The following is an 18,774-nucleotide window of genomic DNA, read 5'->3' as shown; positions in this document are numbered from 1 at the left end:
AAATCCTTTAAGTCAAGGCCTCATAAGCCATGATAAAGTCTTGGGTTTTTTGCACATCAAAGCCACAATGAGATATCACCTGTTAGAATGGCTATTCCCATAAGAACAAAAGATGAAAAGTGTTGGAGAGGATGTAGAGAAAAGGGAACTCTTACACACTATTGGTGGGAGTGTAAATTGGTGCAGCCACTATGGAAAACAGCCCAAAATTTTCTCAAATAATTAAAAATAGATTTGCCATTTAATCCAACAATTCCACTTCTGAGTATATATCGAAAGGAAATGACATCAGTGTGTCAGAGAGGTATCTGCAAGCCCATGTTGACTGCAGCATCATTCCCAATAGCTATGGCATGGAATCACCCTCAATGCCTGTCAACAGATGAACAGGGCTGCACCGTGCAAAATGGACGAGAGTGGAAGCAAGAGACTGCAGTGGAACGGCTGCTGCAGAAACGGGGAAGGGGTTGTGTCTCAGCGAAGATGAATGAGGAAAGTCGGTAGGGCAGGGAAAGTTGGGGACACAGGAGAATTTATACTCTACAAAACACACACTTCCTCTTTTCTGTAAACACTTCTTACTTCATCTCAAGTGATGGCATGTGGAAACTATTCCTGTATGGAATCACAACTTAGCAAATATCATTGGATTTCATTCTCCCTAAGTCTATTTTCAGGCCCTCTGTGTGTCAGGTGTATTTCAGGTCACAGAGGAAGGAATCTGAAGCAGCCATCAACACTGGTGGTAGGGTTTTCACAGCCCGGCCCCTCTTACCTTCTTTTTCCCTCAACCCCACCCTTCTGGAAAGCTTTGTACTTGCACAGCTGGAAAAGATGACGACTGGGGGCCGGAACGCCACTACTGCCCAACAGGCCAAGGAATCGCTTCAAAAATAGAATATTGAACCACTTAGCAGCCTAATAAAAACTCCAGATGCCACCGTTATGTAGGGCCTCTGGCTGGCTCAAGAATAATCAAGAGGGGCTTTGGGCCCTTCTGAATATTTATGTCTCCTGTCCCTCCTTAATCTCTACCTTGGCTTACACTAATAAAGACCACTAGGAGAGCACGGTCCGCTGGAGGCTGGCTTTGACTACCATGATGTCACAGCCACAGAGGGCACCCTCACAAAACTTACAGACCCATCTCAGCAAGTAACACAGCAGCCATTTAGCCTCTGACAGAGAAAGTCCTGGTAGGAAACGCACGTGGATTGACAGCCCATGTAGTAAAAAGCACTTTGATTGACACTTACAGCATTTCCCTCCCCAGGAGGCATTTTTTTTTTTTTAATTTTTTTTTTTTTTTTTTTTTTTTTTTTTTTTTTTTGACAGGCAGAGTGGACAGTGAGAGAGAGAGACAGAGAGAAAGGTCTTCCTTTGCCGTTGGTTCACCCTCCAATGGCCGCCGCGGCCGGCGCGCTGCGGCCGGCGCACCGCGCTGATCCGATGGCAGGAGCCAGGAGCCAGGTGCTTTTCCTGGTCTCCCATGGGGTGCAGGGCCCAAGCACCTGGGCCATCCTCCACTGCACTCCCTGGCCACAGCAGAGGGCTGGCCTGGAAGAGGGGCAACCGGGACAGAATCCGGCGCCCCGACCGGGACTAGAACCCGGTGTGCCGGCGCCGCTAGGTGGAGGATTAGCCTAGTGAGCCGCGGCGCCGGCCAGGAGGCATTTTTTTTCCCTGTAAAATTTGCACCCCATGAAAACATAAAGTCTGTTGTGTATCGCTGACATTTTTGGTGTTCCCTGTTCTTTCAACCAGCCCTGGCCTCACTGATGTCCTGGAGAATGAGCCTGTGTAGCTCAGGGTAAGACAGAGAATTACAGGATGATTATCTGTGTCCTTTTCAGTGTGAAACTTTCTTAGCATGTCCCTGGAAAGAGAAATTATGGGAGGAATCGGTGTAAGGAAAGAGATTCACAGTGCAGGACATTTGGTGCTCAAAGCAGGCCGTGGCTTTATTTGGTTCAGATGCAGCAGCTCTCTGTCCCTCGGTAGGATTTCAGCATCTCAGTAGATCTGCTCCCCAGTGCTAAACAGCAGGGATCTTCAAAACGTTCATGGAAAATGCATCTCACAGAAAAACTATGCAAGGATTTCAATATTTTCGCACCAAAATAAACTCATTTTCGATTCCATTTTCTGCAAACTTTTTGACATACTTTGTATTCCTCCCAAATCATTTACATATCTAACAACAAAACTAACCTAGAAGGGTCAGTTCAGTGGCACAGGAGGTTAAAGCCCCAGCATCACATATGGGTGCCGGTTCGAGTCCCAGCTGCTCCATTCTGAACCAGCTTCCTGCTGAGATGCCTGGGAAGGCAGCAGAGGATGGCCTAAGTCCTTGGGCTCCTGCACCTTTGTGGGAGACCCAGAAGAAGCTCCTGGCTCCCAACTTAAGATCAGCTACAGCCCCAGCCATTGCAGCCATTTGGGGAGTGAACCAGTGGATGGAAAACCTCTCTCTCTGTCTCTACCTCTCTCTGTAACGCTTTCAAATAAATAAAATAAAAAAAAAAAAAACTAACCTAGGATTTCAAAGCTATTACTACATAAAAACTAAAAAATGTTTCTTTAAAGACATTTCTAGAATCAAACAAAACAGTTCTGATATTTTATCCCTGTGCTATCCCCATAACAACTGTTACAGGGAAATTCATGTGGCATATTACCATTTACATACTAGAAAAAGAAGGAGCTGAACACATGGCTTATCTTGGTCAGTGCTAAGCCTCTCCAGATGTCTTCAGCAGCAGATACTAAGACAGGGAAAAGTACACCTAAACATTTCTCAGACAATCCTGTTCCCTGAATTGTTTTCCTCACGCAAGCACTTTAAAAGTGGGAACTGGCCGGCGCCACGGCTCAATAGGTTAATCCTCCACCTGCGGCGCCAGCACACTGGGTTCTAGTCCTGGTCGGGGAGCCGATTCTGTCCCAATTGCCCCTCTTCCAGTCCAGCTCTCTGCTGTGGCCCAGGAGTGCAGTGGAGGATAGCCCAAGTGCTTGGGCTCTGCACCCACATGGGAGACCAGGAGAAGCACCTGGCTCCTGGCTTTAGATCAGCGCGGTGCACCGGCTGCAGCGCACCAGCTGCAGCAGCCATTGAGGGATGAACCAATGGAAAAAAGGAAGACCTTTCTCTCTGTCTCTCTCTCTCACTGTCCACTCTGCCTGTCAAAAAAAAAAAAAGTGGGAACCAGGCTCTGGATCCATGAGGACGCATGAAGTTATCGGAATCACAGCCCTGAGCCTCAGGAATCAAGATGACCTTATTTTCCTATTATGGATTATTCTTCTGAAGCAAGGGGCCGATTTAGACAGATGTTCCCAGTCTTTGTTTCTTCATGATTTAAAATTTTAATTCTTGATTTAAAAACTGTAATATGTACTACTGTGATGGACAGCTCTATGTGTTTTGGCAAATGCATAAAGGGGTACATCCATCACAACCATGATCCAGAACAGTGACACTGCCCTCCAAAACACTCTCTGGCAGCCTCTTAGCACTCAACCCCTCCCTCACTGTTGCCTCTACTCCCCTCATTTCCATCTCTACTGTTTCACCTCTTCTCAAAGGTTGCGTAAATAAAATCTTCCAGCATATTGTCTTTTGTGTCTGGATCTTCACTAGCAAGATGCATTTGGGATTCACACTAGTTGTTGCATGATCAGTGGTTCTTTCTTCTTATTGCTGCATCATACTGCATTGCATGGACACACCACAGTTTATCCTTCACTCCCTGAAAGACTTTTGAGTTGTTCTCATTTTGGAGGGATTATATATAAAGCATCTAAAAGTGGTTGCTTACATTTAGAAAGCGAGATAGATAGATCATACAGTAAGAGTAGGTTCAAATTTATAAGAAAACTTTCAAAGTTTCTAGTAGAGTTGCAGTATTTTATATTTCCACCTGCAATGCAAGAGAATTCCAGTTGCTCCACCTCTTCATCAGCACTTAATATAATCGTTTTTCTCAAATTTCAGCCATTCTTACAGGTGTGAGGAGGTTTATCATTGTGCTTTTAAGTTGTATTTCCCTACTGATGCCTCTTTCAGCTCCAGCCTTTATATGCATGGGATCTAAGACAAGAAGAAGGGAAACAGTGGGCAAACGCCTGTGCCAGCAGAGATGGCAGCCTCTAAACGGCACTGCTGTAGCCTCTCACAACAACTTCTGGTTGCACATCATAGGCCAGGATTAGTCACAAGGCCTCCCACATGCAAGGAAGATGGAGAAGTAGAGGCATTTTTCTATCTAAGAAATGAGTAATCAAGTAATCTCTAAATAAGAAAGGAAAAAATAGACATTCAGTTAACACATCACAACCTTTCTTATCACACTGGTATTCCAGCTGCCCCCTATAGCCCCAGAGAGTCTATTTTTCCCCTGCACCAGAGTGAGCTTTATGCAGTTCATCGCATCATGCCATTCCTGTCCTCAAAATAATTCAGTGCTTCCCAGGACCTTTGGAGTAAAACAAAGACCTTATGCTTATTCAGGAGGTCTCTCCTGATCTGCACCCACACTCACCTTGTGAAACTCATCTCTCCTAATCTTCCCTTGGGTCATGATGCTGCAGCCATGCCACTGTTTTTCTTCTTCCACAAACAAACCAAGCATACTTTGACTTCTAAGCCCTTGTACTTACTATCTCTCTGCTTGGGAAGTTCCAGCATCAATGCTTCAATTTCAGTTTCCATAGGCTTGCACACCAATGTTCCTATTGTCAGAGAGACCTTCCCTCCTAGGAAAGCCATCTTACATAACATATAACTGTAAACCCTCCCATACTGTTTTATTGTTCTTGGAGGCTAACATCATCTAATATATCATATATTTTCACTTTTTCTTATTATTTTATGTACTTCCTATAGCATAGAGAGAGCAGGAACTTTGGTTTGTCCTCCATTGTATCTAGAATAAGGTATGGCAGTCAACTGAACAAAAGAGGAGGTCCTTTGCAGAGAACTCATAGGCAAAATGTGCCATGGTGCTTCCTCTTCTCTTTCTCTCCATTCTTTTGCCTGCACTTCCCAGCTAGGGGAGGAGAATTCCAAGATAATCAATCACACAACTGGGAGTTTTGAAAAAGGAGAGCTTCTCTGCTTGTTTCTGGCCAAACTAGAGAACGCTGAAGGAAGATATTAGGTCCTGAGATTTCCACGACTTTAGCAATTCACTAAACAACTGCCTATCGAGTGAGATTGACATCAGTGACAAAAATGCTCTTCCAATCCCAATCAAATGAAGATCTCATAATACCAAATAATAAAATTGAGAGATTTGTCTCAGAAAACTAAAAGGCTCTGTTGAATTTTCAAAAATCAGTGAAACCGGGGCTGGTGCTGTAGCATGGTAAACTAAGCCTCCACATGTGATGCCAAGTTCCATGTGGGCACCGGTTCAAGTCCTGACTGCTCCACTTCTGATCCAGCTCTCTGTTATGGCCTGAGAAAGCAGTAGAAGATGGCCCAAGTCCTTGGGGCCTTCACCCAATGTGGGAGACCCAGAAAACATCCCGGCTCTTGGCTTTGATTCAGCCCAGCTCCAATTGTTGCTTCAATTTAGGGAGTGAACCAGTGGATGGAACACCTTTCTCTCTGTCTCTCCCTCTCTCTATCTGTAACTCTCTACCTCTCAAATAAATAAATAAAATCTTCTTTAAAAAACAATCAGTGAAACCAACCTTTGCTAGTAAAATGATGTATTTTCCATTAGCTGAGAAGAAAACACATGTTTTGGAGTTGCATCGTTTTAATGGGATTGGGAGGCTCATGCTGAGACATGAGGAGTGTATTTTATCTGCTAACTTAGTGGCTGTTGACTCATCTGCACCAAAGAGTTACACACTGGTATTAAATGTGAGTAGAGCTTTGCTTTGACGTCAAAAGTATGTCAGGGACTTTTATTTGCTTTGTTTTTAAATATTTTTCTTGGACTGCCTGATTTTCTAGTATCCAGGGAATCAGAAAAGGCAGAAGCACACAGAAGTTTCTTTAGTGCCCTCTATCATCAAGTGACATTAGAATGGTCTTAAAAGAGTGGTCCTCCGCAGATGTGGTGCATTTATTCATAGGGATCAGACTCTTCTACAACAGAGATAATTTTCTATTTTAGAGAGTCTCAGAGGTGCTTAGAGGCTAGTCCAAAGGCTGTGAGTAGATCTGAGTGGGGCTGAAGGGTGGAATCATAGAATAAACAGTAGACTTCCCAGACAAACGGACACCTTTATAATACAATGGGCACTTCCTGCAGCAATATTATCTAAAAATCTAACATCAAAATGAAATCTAGCCTGACCACTGTCTTAGTCAGTTTTCTATTGCTCAGAACTAAATGGCATAGATTAGGTAACTTTATAAATAGGCTTATTTGGCTCACAGTTCTGGAGGTCCAAGATGAAGATGCTGTATCTGGTCTTCTTGTGACGGAGTCCCAGGGAATCACAGAGCATTGCATGGGAAGGCAAGGAGCACAGGCACACATACATACGTGCGTGTGCATGTTCTGGTCTCTCTTCCCCTTATAATAAAGCCATGTGGGTTCACTCATGGAGTCTCCATCTTGTTGATTTTATCTAATCCTAATTGTGCCAAAAGGTTCTGTCATTAAACACATGGTTGGATTGCTCCCACCTTAATAACGTACAGAAGGGATTAAATCTCAACACATGATGCTTTGTGGAGACACTCAAACCATAGCCAAGTCATAGCACCAACCAAAAGGCTTATTTATTTAACAATTATTACTAAGTCTTACTATGGGTCTCGGACTAGTGTATGCATGGGGGATGTAGTATGAATTAAGTTCCCATGAATTTACCATCTGGATAAGGAAAGAGACAATAGATCAGATTAATGGATTAGTATGCTGGGTTGGATATTCCCCCCAGCACCTCACATCTATCTACAACCTGTGAGTGTAATGTTGCTTGGAAATAGCATCTTCTGCAGATGTAGTCAAGTTAAGATGGAGTCATGCTGGGTAAGAATGTGTCTTCAATCCAACACAACTACTGCCCTTATAAAGAGAGGGGAATTTGGACACAAAGACACAGAAAAATAGCAAGATCATCATATGAAAGTACGGGCAGAAATCGGACTGATGCAGCTCTAAGCCAAAGAATGCCAAGGATTGCCAGTCACCAGAAGCCAGGAGAGAATTATAGAACCTCCAGAAGAAGCCAATCTTATTGACTCTTTGATTTTAAACTTCTGACCCCCTGAGGTGTGAAAGAATAAATTCCAGTGATTGGAAGCCATTGAGTTTATGGCACATTCTTAAGGTATCCTGAGGAAATGAACATAATTTGTGAGTGATGACTAAGTGCTCTGGAGAAAAATTTAAGTAGGGCAATGGGATACAGTCTTGGTGAACATTGCAAAGTTAGGTTGACCAGAAAATTCCTCCATGGGTAAAAGACTAAAAAAAAATAAGGGAGTGCCACATGACAATACTTGGAGAAAGTGTTTCAGGTGGGAGGAAGAACATGTGCAAAAGCCCTGAGTTGTGAACTTCATGTTCAGAGAATGGCAAGAACCAGTGTGGCTACAATGGAGCAATAGATTGACAAAGTCGGTGGGCAGCTAGATCATGGAAACTCAATGGACTACTGTAAAGTCTCATTGTTACTCTTGGTCAGACAAAGAAGCAGCTCTTGGAGAGCTTGGAACAGAGGACTGGAGCCAAGGAGTGACAAGATCTGACCTTATATCTTAATAGGTTGCTTAATCTGTTAAGAATTTTCTGAAAAAAAACAAGACACAATTAAGTAAACCAGTTAGAAAATAATAATCCAAGTAGGAAATGGCAGTGCCTCTTACCAGGGTGGTGGTGGTGAAGCTCATAGAGCAGGGACAGTTTCAGGATAAGGTTTGCATCTGCGTCTGAAGAGACTTACTATGGATCATATGTGGAAGATGAGTAAAAGAGAAGAATCAAATAAGGCTCCAGGGGCCTTCCCAGGGTAATCAGAAGAATGGATGTACTACTTTTCTGAGAGGGATAGACTGTGAGGGGATGAGGGGTAGAAGAGACCAGAGATTGTGTATAAACGAGAACATTGCCCAGGCACTTTGGTAAACGAGATAGAGTTCGTGAGAAGTCTTGGCAGGAGATTCTATTTCAGACATGGTGGGAACAGAGATGGCAACCATTATGCCTTTCCATGATGCTTTTTGTTTCCCTACATGTATTTCCACAATGCAGGAAGGCTCACCCTGCCTGTGACTCAGGACAATCTGGCACCCTTATTATAGAAAGAATTGTAGAAATGGCTTACCCTAACCTGTGCAGTGTTTCAGATTATTATGTATTTATTATTTAAAATCCTTCTATTTTTAAAAAATGTGTTAGGCAGTTCACAATGTTCAAACACAAAGTAGGAAACTTACAATTTCAAAAAGTAAAATGACAATTAAGAAGAGACGTTATGTAAGAAAACCAAGTGCTGTAAGAGAGTTCTTTAAATTCTTTTTATGATCATCATACAAAGACAGCAGCTATCCATCTCCACAGGAAATCATTAAATAATGTTTTTATTATTATCTCACTTTTGGAAATATCTGGAATATATTACTTAGAATTAATGAATGAGAAGCTTGTGCTGACCATTGGATTCAAACAAAAAATTGTTTTGATTCCTAATATTAAGTAACCATTGTCTCCTAAGAGGTTTTTGGGTTTTTTTGTTTTTGCTTTTTGTTTTTGTTTTGACAGGCAGAGTGGGCAGTGAGAGAGAGAGACAGAGAGAAAGGTCTTCCTTTGCCGTTGGTTCATTCCCCAATGGCCACTGCGGCTGCTGCACTGCGCTGATCTGGAGCCAGGAGTCAGGTGCTTCTCCTGGTCTCCCATGAGGGTGCAGGGCCCAAGCACTTGGCCTCCACTGCACTTCCGGGCCACAGCAGAGAGCTGGACTGGAAGAGGAGTAACTGGGACAGAATCCGCCACCCTGACCGGGACTAGAACCCGGTGTGCCGGTGCCGCAGGTGGAGGATTAGCCTATTGAGCCGCGGCCCCGGCCTCCTAAGAAGTTTTAATAACTAAGCTGTGACTCCTTTACATGCATCCTTAGCCAGTGACCCAAATGGAAATACCCCAATTACAAGAAAGCCTCCCTTCTGATGTAGGATCACTGAGGGGGGTGGCCGGTGATACACTCAGGGGCGTCCGCAATGGTGACAGGACTCATCTTTTTTTTTTTTTTTTTTTTTTGACAGGTAGAGTGAACAGTGAGAGAGAGAGACAGAGAGAGACAGAGAGAAAGGTCTTCCTTTTGCTGTTGGTTCACCCTCCAATGGCCGCCGCGGCCGGCGCCCTGCACTGATCCAAAGCCAGGAGCCAGGTGCTTCTCCTGGTCTCCCATGAGGATAAAGGGCCCAAGCACTTTGGTCATCCTCCACTGCACTCCTGGGCCATAGCAGAGAGTTGGCCTGGAAGAGGGGCAACTGGGACAGAATCCAGCACCCCAACCGGGACTGGAACCCGGTGCGCCGCAAGGTGGAGGATTAGCCTATTGAACCACAGCGCCGGCTGACAGGACTCATCTTGGAGCAAGAGAAAGGGTCAGGGAGTTAATGCAATGAAGATTGAACCCCCCAAGAAATCGTGACTAACTGTGGCTTCCTCATTCTTTATCAGAGAATACTCTGAGGTCTGACATGTCATCTATGGCTCCTGCTTACAACAAGAATTTGAGTCAAGTCATGACCCTAGCACCACCCATAGAGGCAAGCCAAGCCCTAGGAAAAAGGCAGAGGCTTAGATAGTCTATTTGCCCCTACTTTTTAGGAAGTACTAAGATCTGAATGAGGGACTTGGAAGTCAAGCAAAAAAAGAGGATGAGTGTCGCTCCCCCTCTTCGTGGAGGAACGACACTAAGCCCTGCCTAGGCTTCCTATCCGAGTCACGGCACCATTATGTCGCTCCCCCTCTTCGTGGAGGAACGACACTAAGCCCTGCGCTGTTCTTTCGTCTGCTCGGCCCTCCCCGGGTTTGCTGCTGGTTCTTCCCGGGTTGGCTACTGTCCCTTCCACCTCCGTGGAAGGGCGGTTCCCCCTGCTACATTCCCCACTTTCGCAGGGGAGCGGCACACCGCCGGCCGGCTCTCTCGGGGGCTGCACAGGTGTTCCCCTTAGATGTTCCCCTTAGATGTTCCTGGTGCATGCCGTCTCTCTCTCCTCCTTTATAGTCCTCCTCCACCAATCCTAACTCGGCTGCCCACACGCCGAGTATGCTGCTCTCCTCTAATCAGGAGCAAGTCCTACAGTTTATTGGCTGAACTGGAGGCAGCTGTGTAGAAGCTGTTTTCTTCTCTCCCAGCGCCATATTGTGGGAGAGCAGATGCATAGAATAAGTCTTAATTCCAGTAACTTAGTCTAGTCTGAGTTGCTCCCCACAGATCCCCCTTTCTTTTTATTTTTTGGCGTTGATACGCGCCTGTCTTCGGTGCCCCGCGGCACACACTCTGCTCTACTTGCTAGAGTTGCCCACAGGTTCTTACAAGTCCTATCAATCAGGCAAACCGAATCCGGGTCCTCTCTTCGCCATGTTGTGAGGAGGTTTTTAGGCGCTGATGTGTGCCTGTGTTCGGTGCCCTGCAGCGCATGCTCTGGTCGAGCCGCCTGCTGGTGCTTACCGCCTTACTAATCAGGCAGACCGAATCCAAGCCTTCTCATTGCCATATTGTGGGGAGGCCTATTGGTGTTGATTCGTGCCTATCTTCGGTGACCTGCAGCTCATACTCTGGTCGAGCTGCCTACTGGTGCTTACCGCCTTACTAATCAGGCAGACCGAATCCAAGCCCTCTCATTGCCGTATTGTGGGGAGACTATTGATGTTAATAACGTGCCTGTCTTCGGTGACCTGCGGTGCATAAGCTGCTAGCCGCCCGCAGGTGCTCATCGCCTCACTAATCAGGCAGACCGAATCCAAGCTCTCTCATTGCCATGTTGAGGGGAGGCTTTATTTTTCTCTATATCTCCGGGCATTCCTATCTCTCCCATTTTACGTCTGTCTACCAACATTCCTATTTCTCTCATTTTACTTCTAAACTTCTGTTTCTCTTATCCCTGCAGCTTCCCGGTGCCCGCCCCGAGGCTGCTTCTCGGCGGCTTCCCGGCTGAGCCGCTTCAGCCCGCTTCTCTTATCTGCGCGGCTTCGCGGCTCTGCGCGGCTCGGCTTCGCGCGCACACTCCGCGGTCTCGCACTAGCCCAGCGTTCCCTATCTACTTGTGCCCCGCACGCTCTCTCTGCGCACGGCAGCCTCCGCGAGTCACACAGCCCCAGCTCACGTCTCCGCCACTAGTATTCAATCTAAGTTCCCCGGGCTAACCTGGCGAATTCAACCCAGCTCACGTTTCCGCTCCCGGGCTAACTTGAGAATCCCAAAGTGGCTTTCGTCTCCGCCTCGGCCTGCCCCCCCGCGACTTCAATTTCCCTAAAATTTTTCTCTACCCGGTATATTTCCCCAAGCTTTCCTCCAACAATACTCCTCCCTCATTTCTCCTGGCTTCTCCCCACAGTCCGTATCCAAGTCTGTTTGTTCTAGCTTTCACTTTCGCTTTCGCCCTTAGAGATTTCTCCCAGCTTCCCCCCGTAGTCCGTATCTGAGTCTATGCCTAGGCTTTCAATAGCTTCTTCCGGCACCTTTTTCGTCCGGCTTTTCCTAGGCTGTTTGCTAGTCTCTCTCTCCGGTATTTTCCCATTTCTTCCCGTTTCTTCCCTCCTAAATTTCCTATCCGTCCTAGGCTTCCTATCCGAGTCACGGCACCATTATGTCGCTCCCCCTCTTTGTGGAGGAACGACACTAAGCCCTGCGCTGTTCTTTCGTCTGCTCGGCCCTCCCCGGGTTTGCTGCTGGTTCTTCCCGGGTTGGCTACTGTCCCTTCCACCTCCGTGGAAGGGCGGTTCCCCCTAGCCACTTTCCCCACTTCCGCAGGGGAGCGGCACACCGCCAGCCGGCTCTCTCGGGGGCTGCACAGGTGTTCCCCTTAGATGTTCCCCTTAGATGTTCCTGGTGCATGCCGTCTCTCTCCTCCTTTATAGTCCTCCTCTGCCAATCCCAACTCTGCTACCCACACGCCGAGTATGCTGCTCTCCTCCAATCAGGAGCAAGTCCTACAGTTTATTGACTGAACTGGAGGCAGCTGTGTAGAAGCTGTTTTCTTCTCTCCCAGCGCCATATTGTGGGAGAGCAGATGCATAGAATAAGTCTTAATTCCAGTAACTTAGTCTAGTCCAAGTTGCTCCCCACAGATGAGTGGCCACACTCTCAAGCCAGCCACAGCAAGACATGACTGGTTTCCACATGTTTCCAAACTGATCTCTGGGAAGTCAGATAAAATGGATCTCAGACCTTCTGCTGGGGTGAGTGTGAGGAAGAGGATAGAAAAAAAAAATAAAAACACACCATTCATTAGTTCTTACATCATATTATCAAAGGTTCACCCCAGCGGCACTAATGTTCTATTGCTTCCAAGTTGGAAATATAGAGAGTCAAGCAGAATTTCACAGTGCTCCACGCTTCATGTCAACAAGGAACAAGTCCAGGGCAGGCATGGGGCATAGGTGGAGCTCCTTTGGGGATTTAGTCAGTGCCCTGCAAAGCTCATCATCAGAGCAGAGGCTGGAGCAAAAGACAGGTGAGTTGTCAGAAGCTGATGCAATGTAAGAGAGAGTTCAGCGATGGTGCCAGTACCTGTGGGTTGAAATAGAAACAGCCCTTATCTGCTATCTGGGACAGCAAAGTTCTCAGGCAGCCTTCCTGGTTCTCCCTCAGCAACAGCCCATCATGAGAGAAGTAATTTGGAGAAGTATCTGGAACAGACCACAGGAAGTAGCTGAGAGAAAGCGATATCCAGCAAAGACATGAGAGGGTCCTGTAGTCATGACTGGTGGACAACTCAGTGGAAGGGGTGGGCCGTGGAACTAGAGACCAGTGATGACATGCCACCTCAGCAGGAGCCTAGCTCCAAGCCACCCTAGTTATGCTGCTGCCACCCATAGAACTTCTTCCCTGGGCAAAAGGAGGAGAAAAAGCCCTCCAATGAACTTAATCTGAAAAAATTAATCAAAACTACAATCAACAAGTTTCCTGACACAAAGCAGTCATGAGGCCCAAGATAGAGATTAAGCTGAGTTATAGACTAATAAAGCCCCATTGCTAAAATCCCGGAGGACACTGCTTGAAGCTATTGGTCATGTATATTGGCTGATTTGGTGACAGCAATATTGAGACTCAGAGTACGTTTAATCAGTCTAAAATATCTGTCTCAGGAGAGCAGTTTGCAAAGAAGCACTGATCATTAATTAATCAATAGAGCTGTTTTCTTAATGAAAGTAAATATTCTCTGGACAATTACATTACTTCACTAAGACTGTGCTAACAAAGTACCAATAGGAATTTATTTTCTCATAGTTCTGGAGATGGAAAGTCAAGGTATCCATGGGATTGGACCCTTCTGAAGGCCAGGAGGGAAGGATTTGTTCCAGGGCTTTCTCCTTGGCTTCCAGATGGTCACTATCCCTCCTGTGTCATTAAGTTATCTTCCTCTTGTATCAGCTTCTAAATTTTTTTGCTTATAAGGAAATCAGTCACGTTACAATGGGGCCCACTCTAACAACCTCACTGTAGCTTAATCTCCTCTGTAAAGACCCTACAAATACAATCACAGTCAAAGATTAGGGGTGAGGATTTCAACATATAGGAGTTTCTTTAGGGGATGGGGTTCCATTCAGCCTGTAACAACCAGCTACCTCCTCTTCCAACCCCCAAAGTGTGTGAGGTGCTGTGAGGCCAGCCAGAGAGAAGGAAGAGCCAGCAAGGGCATTGCTCAGGACACAGGACATGTGTGGGGAGGGGACGAGGAAAGTAAATAACCAAGAGTTGGCTCAGATCATCACAGACATACCAGACCTCCTGCCGGGAACAAAAGAAGACTTTAACAAATGGAACAACATGCCCTGTTCTTAGATAGGTGACTCAACATTAAAAATGTCCTTTTCCATAAATTAATCAAGTCAACACAATACCAATAAAGCTATTTAATATCAAGTTGATAACTAGAAAAATAAACATGCAAGAATAGCTGGGGCCAGTGTTGTGGCATGGTGGGTAAAGCCCACAGCCTGCGATACCAGCATCCCATGTGGGCTCAAGTGCGAATCTAGTCTGTTCTGATCCAGCTCCCTGCTAATGTGCCTGGGAAAACAGTGGAAGATAGCCCCAGCCCTTGGGCCTCAGTGACCACATGGGAGACCTGGAAAAAACTCCTGGCTTCAGACGGGTCCAACTCCGACCATCGTGGCCAAATAGAGAATGAACCAGCAGATAGAAGATGATCGCTCGCACTCTCTCTCTTTCACTAAACTCTACCTTTCAAACAAATAAATAAATCAGAGAGAGAGAGAGAGAGAGAGAGAGAGACGATTACAAGATGGCAGCATACAGAAGGAGCTTACTGCTCTAGTCTAGGGGAAGATGACTTTGAACAGCCCTTGTCTCAACTGTTGAGGAACGTTATTTTTTTTCATACTAATTGTTGAACTCTTTACTTACTATAGAGTCAATATTATGTATATAAAGTTAATTGAAAATAGACCTTAGTAAAAAATAAGAATGGGAATAAGCAAGGAAGGAGAAAGAAGGGTGGGAGTGTGGGTGGGATGGCGGGCACAGTAGGAAGAATCACTATGTTCCTAAAGTTGTGTTCATGAAATGCATGAAGTTTGTATATCTTAAATAAAAGGTTTCTGAGGGAAAAATTTAAAAAATAGCAAGGAAAACACTGAAAAATAAAACTACAGAAAAGAACTCACCCTCCCAGACATTAAAACCTCAGAAATTATAACAGTGTGGTACTGGCACATGAATAGAAAAAAACAGTGTAGAATAGGCTAAAAGTTCAAGAGTAGATACAAATATATGTGGTCATTTAGCAATGATAAAGGTAGCATCTTAAATCTCTGGGGGGAAAAGAGTAAGCAAATGCATTATGCATAGTGAGAACCAAGTTTCTCATTATAGGGGAAAGAAGTTACAAATAAGGAAGTTAGAAGGAACTTTGTGGAGTTTGGGATCCAAAATATTAGAACAAACTTGTAGTTTTTAATACTGATGTGGATAGAAAATATAGGAGTAAATAAAGTAGATGTGTGAGTTAGTATTTATACAATAACCACCAAGAGGGCCTGGAATCCAAGGTACCCAAGTAACAATGAGTGTACTCATTGTCAAGATCTTTGTCTTTTAAATACCATCCTCTAAAAATATAAAGGAAAAGAAAGGCACAGCAAGGCAAGGCAAGGAAAGGCAAAAGTTTCCTTAAAAGAGAGGCTGATACAGGGCTAGAACAGAGAAAATAAAGCATAAATCTGGAACATCTTGTGATGCTAGAAAATAAAGAAGTGGAAGTCAGCACTGTGGGGTAGCAGGTTATGCCACCGCATGCAATGTTAGCCTTCCATATGGGTTCTGGTTCAGGTTCCAGCTGTTCCACTTCTGATCCAGCTCTCTGCTAATGCACCTGGGAAAACAGTGGAAAATCGCCCAAGTGCTTGGGCCGCTGCACCCACGTGAGAGACCCAGATTAAGTTTCTGGCTCCTGGCTTTGGTCTGACCCAACCCTGGCTGCTTTGGACATTTGGACATTTGCAGAGTAAGCCAGAGGATAGAAGATCTCCTTCTCTCTCTCTCTCTCTCTCTCTCTCTGCCTCTCCTTCTCTCTCTGTAACTCTGGCTTTCAAATAAATAAAAGGAAATGTGATCCATTTGACTCTTAATCCTATCATTATGATCAATTATGAACTGGAACTAATCACTTTGACAAGTGAGATGGCATTGGTACATGCCACCTTGATGGGATTGAATTGTGCACTTACTCCCCATGTAGGATCTCTGACCTTAATGTGTGGTACTATGTGAATTAACGGTATAACTAGTACTCAAACAGTACTTTATACTTCGTGTTTCTGTGTGGGTGCAAACTGTTGAAATCTTTAATTAGTGTATACTAAATTGATCTTCTATATATAAAGATAATTGAAAATGAATCTTGATGTGAATGGGATGGGAGAGGGAGCGGAAGATGTGATGGTTGCGGGTGGGAGGGACGTTATGGGGGGAAGCCATTGTAATCCATAAGCTGTACTTTGGAAATTTATACTCATTAAATAAAAGTTAAAAAAAATAAAAAATAAAAGTTTAAAAAATAAAAATAAGAATAAATAAATAAATGGAAAATAAGGAAGTGTGTGAAAAAGAATGTGGCATGATCACTGATGTCATAAATAAGAGTGTCAATTGTTTAATTAACAACAGAAATCACTGTACACTTACTCCCTATGTAGGACCTCTGTCCTTAATGAGTTGTACTATGAGAATTAACTGCAAAACTTGTTCTCAAACAGTACTTTATACATTGTGTTGGGGGGGTGCAAACTGTTGAAATATTTACTTAGTATAAAGTTGGTCTTCTGTATATAAACTAAAGTGAATCTTAATGAAGACTGGGATGGGAGAGGAAGTAGGTGGTGGGACGGGAGTGGGGGTTGGAAGGCGTGTATGGGGGAATATTCCTATATTCCTGAAGTTGTACCTATGAAATTTACATTCATTAAACAAAAGATTTAAAAAGAAAAAGAAAAAGAATGTGGCAAGTCAAAGGGATAGAGAAGCCAACCAGAAGAAAATGTCTATTGTCAAGTCTGGAACAATTTGAATCAAAAAAAAATGATAGTATTTCCACAGATAAATTGTAGGATAAACAAACATCCAAGAGTACCTAAAAATGATAGCATTTCCATAGATAAATTGTAGGATAAATAAACATCCATGAGTACCTATGGAAACAAATTCTTGAATAAGTAAATAAATTGGATATGAGGTATCTCTCTTTTATAGAATTCCAATTAATGATTGTGAAAGAAGAGCGGGGAATAAAATTCACCATGCAAACATCACAATAATATCTGTCACAGACAAGAATGATCAATGGAATTGAAAAGTAGTGGGCAAAACTTTGAGGGAGAATGGGATTTTAGCTTCCCTTCAAAGTATTTCCCTTACTCTACCAAATTCAAATATAAAAATAACTTTACAGCAGACACCCAACAGGCAACACCTAAACAAATGATCAGATTAACATCATCAGTGGTAACAGATCTACTCCCTGATAGGATGTGTTGAAAAGGACACATCATTTGTGCGAGAAGTACAAAACCTGAATCTTATCTTGAGAAACATCAGACAAACCTAGACTGGGAGAGAGTTGACAAAATAATCACCTTCACATATCCACAAGAGAGTGGGGGGGCGGGGCTTTAGTTCCACTTCCCAGGAAGTACAGTGGGAATGGGAATGAAACACCCAGCCTCTCTCCTCGCCCCATTTACCCCTTCTTCCTTAGGAAGAGGACTCTCCTCTCTGAGAGCAGAAGTCACAGTGTGACTGTGGGTCGCATGACCAATAAGCTGCCCAAATCAGGAGGCTCCTGCCTCCATGTCTGTCAGGGATCCTGGCTTCCTTCTCCATGCAAAAAGCCCAGAAAGACCTGTTTCAGCACCTGCCCTCCTGCAGCTTTCTGTGTGCAAGAGAAGGGCTAAGCCAGCACATGATGGGTCCATTGCTCAATGGGCAACTTCAGCTTGGTCCTTGCTTGAAAGCACTGTTTGTAGCAGCAGATCCCTGGACCGTTGTTGGGTCCTTTGAGAACACAGATAAGTTTATCTCGTCTTGTCTTTATGGACATATGCTTTGGACTTTGGAAGAAAAGAAGAGCGACAGATTCTCACCACCAAACCTGACTCTGAACTTGCTGCTCTCTCATCTCGGAGACTAGAATCTAATGAAATCATATCATATGATCTTTATCCAAGAGGTTTCCTGAATTCTAACCATTCCTGCGTGGTCAGTTGGAGAATTCTTTCACAGAAAGAATAAAATCTAAAAGGAGAGATCCTACTGCCTCTGAAAGAGCTTATTGGAGTGATTTAAATTCTAACCAGTTCTGGCTGCCACAGTAAGAAAGGGGAATTGGGAATACTATTAAGAGTACTTTGGCAGCTGTGTTGGGGGTAAAAACATCAATGACATGATTGTCATCTCTGGTATCAAATCTCCATTAGGCTCCCTTCCCCCAAAATCTGCTTATATAATATTTTAAATATTTATTGAACAGCTCACATGTGCCCAGAAGTCAGGGCATGCTGTGAAGAATTCAAAAGATGCATGAATTTCCTCCAAAAACAATCTCACTGAGGAAATGATGGAATATATACACCGAATGGCAAAAATTATCAAGTTCTTTTTAAAAGTACAAGTATTACATGTTCTTCAAAAATAGAAACAGAACATTTTTTTTAAAGTGTGTGATAAGGTCATATGACAAAATGTGCTAGTACCAATAAGTGCTGTAGGAAGTCAAATGAAGAAAAGATCAGGATTTTTAAGAATATTAGAGGAAGAATTTTTGAGAACTGGAAAACGGATTTTGAAGAATTTTTATTTGTTATGGTCAAGATAAGCACAAGTCAAAAAATCGTTTGATAGGCAGAATCATGTTGCCCCACCAAAGATGCCTACTTTCTTTTTTTAAGATTTATTTATGTATTTGAGAGGCAGAGTTACAGATAGAGAGAGGGAGCGACAGAGAGAGAGAGAGAGAGAGAGAGAGAGAGAGAGAGGCTTTCCATCTGCTGGTTCACTCCCCAAACAGCCGCAATGGCCAGAGCTGGGCTGATCCGAAGCCAGGAGCCAGGTACAGAG

The 18,774-nt window shown here is 44.3% G+C and overlaps 1 pseudogene; it reads left to right on the top strand.

Annotated features, from left to right (window-relative positions):
* The first annotated feature begins 348 nt into the window (after window positions 1–348).
* Window positions 349–18,774, top strand: part of LOC100343490 (tubulin alpha-1B chain pseudogene) — a 60,277-nt pseudogene continuing 41,851 nt past the window's right edge.

This window comes from Oryctolagus cuniculus, chromosome 13 (genome assembly GCF_964237555.1).
Source record: "Oryctolagus cuniculus chromosome 13, mOryCun1.1, whole genome shotgun sequence".
Classification (NCBI taxonomy): domain Eukaryota; kingdom Metazoa; phylum Chordata; class Mammalia; order Lagomorpha; family Leporidae; genus Oryctolagus; species Oryctolagus cuniculus.
This window is presented reverse-complemented; position numbering and strand designations above follow the sequence as displayed.